This window comes from Carcharhinus amblyrhynchos, chromosome 1 (assembly GCF_965287045.1).
Source record: "Carcharhinus amblyrhynchos chromosome 1, sCarAmb.v2.hapA, whole genome shotgun sequence".
NCBI classification, from domain to species: Eukaryota; Metazoa; Chordata; class Chondrichthyes; order Carcharhiniformes; family Carcharhinidae; genus Carcharhinus; species Carcharhinus amblyrhynchos.
This window is the reverse complement of record NC_137324.1, coordinates 64,064,131-64,073,041: the sequence shown is the minus strand read 5'-3', so window position 1 is coordinate 64,073,041 and position 8,911 is coordinate 64,064,131. Positions and strand designations below refer to the sequence as shown.

At 40.9% G+C, this 8,911-nt stretch overlaps 1 pseudogene; it reads right to left on the bottom strand.

The window, feature by feature from the left end:
- Window positions 1-7,264: 7,264 nt before the first annotated feature.
- LOC145349483 (protein FAM210A-like) lies at window positions 7,265-8,702 on the bottom strand (annotated as a pseudogene).
- Window positions 8,703-8,911: the final 209 nt, after the last annotated feature.

Here is an 8,911-nt window from a genome sequence, read left to right as displayed (position 1 = left end):
TTATAAACGACCTGGATGAGGGAGTAGAGGCATGGGTTGGTAAGTTTGCTGATAACACAAAGGTTGGAGGTGTTGTGGATAGTGTGGAGGGATGTCAGAAGTTGCAGCGAGACAGTGATAGGATGCAAGACTGGGCGGAGAGGTGGCAGATGGACTTCAACCCAGATAAGTGTGTGGTGATTCATTTTGGCAGGTCAAATAGGATGACAGAATATAATATTAAGGGTAAGACTCTTGGCAGTGTGAAAGATCAGAAGGATCTTGGGGTCTGGGTTCATAGGATGCTCAAAGCAGCTTCGCAGGTAGAGGCTGTGGTTAAGAAGGCGTATGGTGTACTGGAATTCATCAATCGAGGAGTTGAGTTTAGAAGTCGGGAGATAATGTTGCAGATATAAAAGACCCTGGTCAGACCCCACTTGGAGTACTGTGCTCAGTTCTGGTCACCTCATTACAGAAAGGATGTGGAAGCCACAGAAAGGATGCAGAGGAGAATTATAAGGATGTTGCCTGGATTGGGTGGCATGCCTTATGAGGATAGGTTGAGTGAGGTTGGTCTTTTCTCCTTGGAGAGATGAAGGTTGAGGGGTGACCTGGTAGAGGTATATGAGATGTTGAGAGGTATTGATTGAGTGGATTGTCAGAGGCTTTTTCCCAGGGCTGAAATGGTTGCCACAAGAGGACACAGTTTTAGGGTGCTGGGGAGTAGGTACAAAGGAGATATCAGGGGTACGTTTTTCACTCAGAGGGTGGTGGGTGCATGGAATCGGCTGCCGGCAGTGATGGTGGAGGTGGATTCGATAGGGTCTTTTAAGAGACTTCTGGATAATAACATGGAACTTAGTAAGATAGAGGGTTATAAGTAAGCCTAGTAGGTAGGGATATTTTCGGCGCAACTTGTGGGCTGAAGGGCCTGTTTGTGCTGTAGTTTTTCTATGTTTCTATGTTTCTACAAGTTCAATACTGAATTTAACAATGTTTGAATGATCAAACTGACGAAGTTGCCAAGTGAAATACATTCTCTTTCCTCCTTCTATTTTATGAAATATAATCAGCAGATTAAATATAGATAATCACACATTTCTTTCTAAATGTTGTGTAAATACAATTAAGAAGTTTTTACAGATTCAGGAAAAATGAGGAACAAAGTCCAATATTCTTGGCAGAGAATTATTACAGATTGATATAGGCAAACATGATCATTTTCATCTTGCACTCTGCATGGTGGATAGCTGTAAGATCAACTGTACCACAGGCACTGGTTTAGTAGTTTTTGAAAAAAAAGCTGGTAAATATTTTACTATCATTTGTATAAAAATAAAACTCAATAAAACCTCGTGGTGTTTACATTGTCTTCTGAAGATATATTAATCTCGCTCCATGGTTTTTCTATTATATCACAGAAACAATAACTAATGGCTATTAACTACTCACTGCAAAACTGTACAGTTGGGATCTCAGTTTTTTTAAAACTGGTTAATAAAAACATAAGCTACTTTCTCCCACGACCTTGGACTCCCCCCAACCCATGACACACATTGCTCCTCAGTTGGAGGTCAACCCTGCAACTTATTCCCAGGGCTGTGCACATGCTGTTCTTGAGCTGTCAACTTAGAAGTGAATTAAAAAAAATCTGGGTTTATCCACTGACTATCTTTCCATTCTTCCTTCTGGGAGAGCTCTTGACTGAGACGAGGATTTCAGTCTATGAAAATTGCACGAATCTGCTTCCATCCATTCCATGGTACAGCTTGTTATCATAGTGACTTGCTGAACCAACAGGTTCCATTGAAATACTTTAAACCTTTTCCCCGAATTCAGTGACACAGGCTCGGTGCAAGATTGAGTGGTGATGCCCCAGTACTTCATCTAATTAAATATTTTTCATCTGATTTCCTGGTCAATAGCTATCTGTAGGATTAGTTACTAAATGATAAAGGTTGAATTACTTTGGGGATTCTCCAAATTCTTTGCTGGAACATTGGCAGATGATCTATGAAAATCTTGGAGAAACAGTATAAGATGATCTACAGAGCAATTATGGAAATTCAATCACTAAAATGACTATAGATTTCTTGAGTGAAGGAATTGAGAGCCATATGTCTAAATTTGCTGACAGCACCAAGTTAGATGGGAAAATAAATGGGAGCAGAAAGTTGCAGTGGAGCATTGATAGATTGAGTGGAAAACTGAAGCAGATGTAGTTCAATGTGGGCAAGTGTCAGATCATCCGGTTTGGACTTAAGAAAGATAGATCAAAGAACTTTCTGAATGTTGGGAAACTAGGAACTGCAAAGGAACAGATATTTAAGAATGCAACTAGAGAAATCATTAAAACATTTGTGGCCTGGTACAAAACTAATCACAAAGGCTAATAGAATGTTATCCCTCACTTTAGGGAGGTTGGAATATAAAAGGGATGGAAGCTATTTTTTAGTTATACAAAGCTCTGGTTGTTGTTGGTATCCTTCCATCTACCAGAGATGATGAACACCCAGCAAACAATCCATTTAGATGGAGAGTTTTTTTGTGATGTATCTTTGTGGATGGCCTGTTCTTGAACAACAGAATCATAAAATACCTACAGTGCAGATGCAGGCCATTCAGCCCATCAGGTCTGCATCAACTCTGACAGTACATCTTACCCAGACCCTATCCCTGTAATCCCACATATTTACTCTGCTAATCACCCTAATATACATAACCTGGTGCACTATGGGGCAACTTAGCACAGCCAATCAACCTAACCCGCACATTATTGGACTGTGGGAGGAAACTGGAGCACTCAGAGGAAATCCACACAGATACAGGAAGAATGGGCCGACTCCACACGGTCACCCAAGGCTGGAATTGAGCTGTGAGGCAGCTGTGCTGTGCTAACCACTGTGCCACTAAGTCGCTGGAGGGGCAGAGACTGCAACAAGTAGGACTCATAAAGCTGCCACGTGACATTTGAGTGTTGCTTTTGACATTGCCAACTGTTGCTAAGCCACTGGCCATTGTAGTAGGACCCACCAAAACTGCCTCCATTTGAGTTGTGTCAATAGACTTGGAGCTCTGTCTTTGAAAGAGTGCTGCCTTTACGATTTTGCTTTGCCCATATGTGCCCATAATGTGCCACAGGCATTGACCATGAAAATTGTTGAGCTTCTTTTCCTGGTAGATGTAAGTCATTCATATTTCACAGTCACGCAGCAAGATGCTAAGAACACAGGCTTTGCAAACCATCAGCAGCTTAGTCCCAGGGGTAAGCTTGGTACCATTCCATGCTCATTTGCGGGTTGGCCAAAGAAGGTAGCTGCTTTCCTCATGTGTATACTGATAACCATTTCCAGTGGGGTGTTTTATTCTCTGATCAGGGGCTGAAATACAATATTTGTCCCCATGACTATGGATTTCTGAATGTTTATAGTCAGGGATAACAAATTACAGACATGGGAGAGAAGAAGCTTTGGTTAGACCCCATTTAAAGTGCTGCATTCAGTTCTGATCATCACTAGATCTTCATCTTTGAGGCAGATTGCAGCAGTTGGGAAATTGCCTGGTTGGCATACCCATCTCTGGAGAAAGTACTCATAAAAACAGGATTTCCATTGCAGGGATACAGATTCATGCTGCAGTGAGGCTAACCGACCCAGAAATTGTTTGGGAAAGCCAGAGGGCCTGCGAAGTACTTCATTGTTGTGTGACACTGTCCCAATCATAATAATAACATTGAGGCCCTCATGCCTTCAACATTCATACCCCTCCTCTCCCCATTTACTCTCATTGTTGCATCCATGCCACCTCATGCTTCAACCCCCATGGCTCCTCATGCACTCCCATGCCAAACCATGACTCCCTCCCACCCTCCTGTAGTGTTAAACAGCACTGTTAAAAATTAGAAATGTCAGGAATGGGATTGGGACTTATGGAATTGGGTTCCAGCTGTCATTTTCATCCCTCCATGGACACTCCCTGACTCCATGAAAATCCAACCCTTTCACAGTGGATGAGGATGACTGACTGAGCACCATGAGACCACAGATAAGCTGAAAACACACACTCTCACCCTATTATGCTCTAATGCTCATCTTTAATCATTACTCTTTTTTTACTCAGCAGGCTGTTTCTTTTCATATCTGTTTTTTTTTAAATTCCTGTTTAACATTGTGCCAAACTTATCTTTCTGAAATTTGCTCATCTAGCCCTTGGTTGAAAACAGTTTTGAAATGTGCTCCCCCATTCAAAGAGGTTGGACAAGCCTCAAGACAGTAACTATTTCCTCTGGCGAAGGTATCCTGAAGAATGAGAGACATAATCTTAAAATTAGAGCCTGGCTATTCAGGAATAATGCCAGGAAGCACATCTTCACACAAAGGCTGGTGGAAATCCTGCCACAGCAGATTGTGGAATTTGAATTCAATAAAAAAAATCACACAGTGCAAAAGAGGCCCTTCGGCCCATCAAGTCTGCACCAACACATTAGAAACACCTGAACTCTACCTAATCCCATCTGCCAACCCTCGGCCCATAGCCCTGAATGTTATGATGTGCCACGTGCTTATCCAGGATGTGAGGCAACCTGCCTTTACCACCATCCCAGGCAGTGCATTCCAGACCATTTTCTCACATCCCCCCTAAACCTCCTGCCCTGCACCTTGAACCTATGTTCCCAAGTGACTGACCCTTTAACTAAGGAAAACAGCTGCTCCTTATCCACTCTGTTCATGTCCCTCATAATTTTGTACACCTCAATCAGGTCACTTCTCAATCTTCTCTGTTCCAATGAAAACAACTGAAGCCTACACAACCACTCTTCATAATTTAAACATTCTGTCCCAGGCAGCATCCTGGTGAACCTTCTCTGCACCGAGGAGGCATTGGCCCATTGTTATTATCACTTGACTATTAATCTAGAAACTCAACTAACATTCTGGGGACTTAGATTCGAATCCTGCCACAGCAGATGGTGGAATTTGAATTCGATAAAAAGATCTGTAATTATGTATCTATGGATGATTGTGAAACCGTAGTCGATTGTCAGAAAAACCCATCTGGTTCACTAATGTCTTTTAGGGAAGGAAATCTGCCATCCTTACCTGGTCTGGTTACATGTGACTTCAGTGCCACAGCAATGTGGTTGACTCTCAACTGACCTAGGTAACTAAGGATGGGCAATAAATGCTGGCCCAGTCAATGACGCCCTCCCATGAATGAATTTAAAAAAAAACAAAGGCAGAAAGAATAAGACAAGATACAGAACAGTAATAGTCTAACTTAATGGCAGAAATGGCTTGAGAATCTGAATGGTCTAACCTTGTTCCTAAGTTTTTAATTCCATGTACTGTTTTAGGAAAAAGAGTAGGAGACAGCAATAAATTCCACAATAGTAATGAGAGAACGCCAAGAGAAAAGCTCAGCAATAGCGTGAGGGAAACATAGATGTGAAAGATTATTGTCCCATAAACAACTCAATTAACCGTAGACCACCATTCCCATTCCACTGCTTCATTCTGATTAGAAAATCTAGATCTTTTATTTGCATAAGTCATTATGATGGAAATCCCTTCTCTATATCGAGCAATCCTATCAATTCAAGCTGTGTCAATGCTTTGATGTATACATGTTACTCCGATCCCACATCAGCTTGACAGACCATGTGCCTGCCCCACAGTTTCACAGCAATTGAACGAAGAAACTGACTCAGTGAATAATTATTCAGTGACTTTTTTTTTGCTCGAGGAACAGTTAGAAAAAGTAGACAACTTTTCAGTTTTAACATTGTAAGAATTCAATGATGCATTTAATCATGCATTTGTGAACACAGAAATGTTTGCCAGAAAAGCAAGGTACTTGCCTTTTTAAACTACCACTTATCATAATTTAAAGACAAACCAAGATTAATAAAGAGACAGGGAAATAGTTAAAATGATTTAAAATTATAGCATTAAGACAAAGTATGGAAAAGAACAGTAAAAACATTTAAATACATATACATTCAATCCATTTTAGCTTCTTGGCAATATTAAAACAGCAATCCAAGCACTGATTTAAATTCACAACTATTATTATAAATAATCATCATTTACTAGCAAAAGCCTTGTTGGTAACTGAGCCATAATGTGCTGCTGTTTTTCTGCTTTATTTCAGCCACATACAGCAGACTGGAAATGCAACTGCCATTCACTGATAAAGGAAATGGGATGTTTAATCTATTTCCTTGGTTCTAAATCATAACCAAACACAAACATACTTTTCTCTAAATTTCTGTTCTCTTGAAGGCATGACTCACAATGAGAAATAGTTCCATGGGTGACAACAGTTGTGCGGTACCTCATTGAAGCAGCACTGTTTGTACATACACACTTGCACACGGAAACTGAGTACCATGTAACTGTTATTACAGTACGGAGGGAAATCATAGCTGATCGTGATTATATTCTCAACTGACTTCCACATGCATGCACTTTTCATCCAGGGCTACTGGATGATAATTATGACCAATTTCATCCCCCCTAACCCAGAGGCAGTGAGCACCCAAGGGAAGATTTCCCCTGTTCACTCTGAGTATGAAAGTCCTAAACTTATGTTTACAATTTTGCTGAAAATATCAAACAGAGGAAATAACCTCCTCCCAGCTGCTGTCCCAGTAAAACCAATGTGGTGTAGAATGGTAATTAAATCTAGAGTCTGTACAGCTAACTGTGACACCAAGTGGTATTTCAGCTTATGAGGCTGTTTGGTTAGTTGAAAATATTTGCACAATAGAGGGGGTTTTCTATGACCTTGACAACAATATCCTGCACATATCTGGAATTTTTTTTTATATGATTCATATTAGAAGTGATTAGATTATTTTTAAGTTGTAACATTACACACAACAGGACATTTTCAGTCGACATTTCAGTGACTGAAACACTTTTAAAGGTGTTAGGGAGTTGAACTCATTTGAAAGGCTTTAATATTAACCAGTCTAATTAGTAATTACAGTATGAAAATCTGCTGTATTTCCTTATCTGATATCACTGTATTAGGGTTATCTGTCATGAGTCTATTTCCCGTTACCCTTTCTCCTCCCAAGTTACTAAAATGTTCCATTCAAAATTGTCTTCTGGTTTGGAAACCACGTCAATGGTGCCTAATATCACAACAAACCAGTGGCAATTTCTACATACCAAGAGCTCACAGAGTGTTACTTCGTAAAGTATGTGCAAATTATCTCAAATTGGGAACTCAAAGAGGTGATCAATGTTTTCAGAATTTTAACAGTTTGCCCGCCACAGAATTATTCTTTCTTTTTCCCGAAGGAGACCAGGGGTGAGGTTTAGTGGGCCCGTCACCGCAAATGCAAATCCTGTAATGGTCACTAAATCTTGCAAGAGGGCCATAACGGGATTTGCGCTATGAGAATGAGATCTTCCCCATCCCCTCACTGGCAACATGATTAGGTTCGCCCCCAGAAAAGGGTGACTCAGAATTATTATTGGCTTTTGAAAACAAAAACAAGTCATGATAACCATGCTGGGGATGTGGTGGTGCGTGGAAGCAAAATGTTTGAGAACACCAAGGCAGGGCATTGCCCCCTGGCATCCTGCCAGTACCCCCAGCACTGCTGGGGACACTGAGGTGGGCACTGCTATGGTGTAACCCTCCTTTATGGGGGAGCTCCCGTTATGCGTGGGAGAGGGAGAGATATACACACCGATGAAGGAATGGGGGAAGAGTGCCATCTGATTTTTTTCTGGGGGGGAGGGATGTGGTTTCGCAGATCTTTAAAGATAGCACCCCAATCTCTGAGAAGCCAGACTTACTAGCTCTATCAGGCCTTATCCCACCAGACTGATGGCATAAACAATGCCCCTTTTTTATGACAATCAGATTTGGTCAGAAAACTTGGTTGTGTCTCTATAGAGAAACATGCTGGTTCTCAATCAGGGCCTGAAAATTTGCCATTTTTGGAAAATTCTTCCTCATGTCTTTGGTTTCTTGTATTTTCTCACTAAATAGTTATTTTGTTTCCTCCGTTTTTTCTGCAATCGCTCTCTGGTTTATTTCATTCTATCCTGTAAATACACTCTCCCTGGAGGGGATGCTAGAAAGCAGAGATAGTTAACTGCAAAGGACATTCCTCCAAATGTTACAGTATGGCAATGTTACTGGTGTGCAAAGTTTATACAAATCATAAGCAATCAATGCATTTCTACTCTAAGAATGACTCAAAATATGTATTATACCTTGGGTGCTCCTATAGACTCAATAAATGTAACCACATTAATACCTTTGATTGCTGCACAACAGAATGCACCAGACCACATAACAGATATCAACAGATGTACTGGAATTATGACTTTCCCAAACTGTTTGAATTTCCTTTTGAATTATTGAAAAAGGCCAATGGTTGGGTCCTGGAGGAGATCCATTTCTACACTTGTTACCTCTTGATTCAGTTTTGAATGGGAAAATGACCTTTCCTAAACTGAATCTGACAAGGCATCATGCTACAGGTCACTCCATGACAACATCCTGGACTCATCCTGCAGATTTGGCTTTCTCTTTTCAGAGGTAATGACTGGATATATCATGTAAAGGAGTTGCTGTCTCCTGGTGTGGGATAAAGAAAAGCATTTTCCCATAGGTAACTGTAATTAGGAGCGTGACACATGACTGGGCATTCCTCAAGCTTGTTTCGAGAGCCAGAGGATAAAAAGGTAGTAATTCTGCATTTTTAATTGTCCATCTATCAATTTCTGACCCAGTAATCCAACACACGTCATCTTCCTGAAGGAAGTTTTGTTTATTTCTGTTTTCCTTCCTCCGCTCCCAAGGCCACCACCACCTCCAATCGAAACTGCCCTATCTCACAGCTGAAAGTGTTCATTCAGTGGAGCCTATTGTTTGAGCATCTATGCTGTGATGATACTGTGTCTTTAAA